Source organism: Rhagoletis pomonella, unplaced genomic scaffold (assembly GCF_013731165.1).
Source record: "Rhagoletis pomonella isolate Grant_MI unplaced genomic scaffold, Rhpom_1.0 Rhpom_scaffold_00005, whole genome shotgun sequence".
NCBI classification, from domain to species: domain Eukaryota; kingdom Metazoa; phylum Arthropoda; class Insecta; order Diptera; family Tephritidae; genus Rhagoletis; species Rhagoletis pomonella.
Genome location: NW_023458559.1, coordinates 4,886,150 through 4,886,783, shown reverse-complemented (window position 1 = coordinate 4,886,783; position 634 = coordinate 4,886,150). Strand labels below are relative to the sequence as shown.

General features: G+C 32.5%; 1 protein-coding gene across 1 annotated transcript in view; it reads left to right on the top strand.

The window, feature by feature from the left end:
- Positions 1-634, top strand: part of LOC118739763 — a 6,726-nt gene that overhangs the window by 3,973 nt on the left and 2,119 nt on the right. The window lies entirely within an intron of this gene.

The following is a 634-nucleotide window of genomic DNA, read 5'->3' as shown; positions in this document are numbered from 1 at the left end:
TAAGCATTTTCCGATAAAAAAAAACCTCGATTTTGGCTTAAAAAAAAAAGTTTTTAACGAAAACAATATACTGACATAATTTTGTTTTTTAAGGCCCATTCTTCCTCTTCAATTAAAAAAAAATATAACTTCGATATCTCTTTCCTAGCCCGAGCTAGAATTTATTTAGTGACACCACTTTCTTGGGTATTTAAATACCCATTAGGCAGGAATGGGTTAACAGAGCAATACATCTTACCAAGGCTAATATTATAAATAGTTTTATAATTTCCAACCAAGAAGCTCAGAAAATTAACGAGATATTTATAAAAGAAAATATGACATTTGGATCGTTGGAGGAATCGTTGAATTTTGCTGACGTTCAAATCGCTATGAATGAAAGTTTAATCTATATATATAAAATTAAGTGGCAAAACTTCCTGTTCGCATACTCCTCATAGACGGCTTGCCCGATATCAAAGAAATTTTCAGGGGTGATTGGGGTCTGTGTGGAGGGTGCACATAAGAAATTTCATGTGTGTATCTTTGCACGTTTTGCAAAAACAAAAAAAAAATTAATTCTGTTTGGCTTTACGTGTTTTTTTTCGGATTTCTATCATTCCTAGACGGCTTGCCCGATTTCAATGAAATTTTC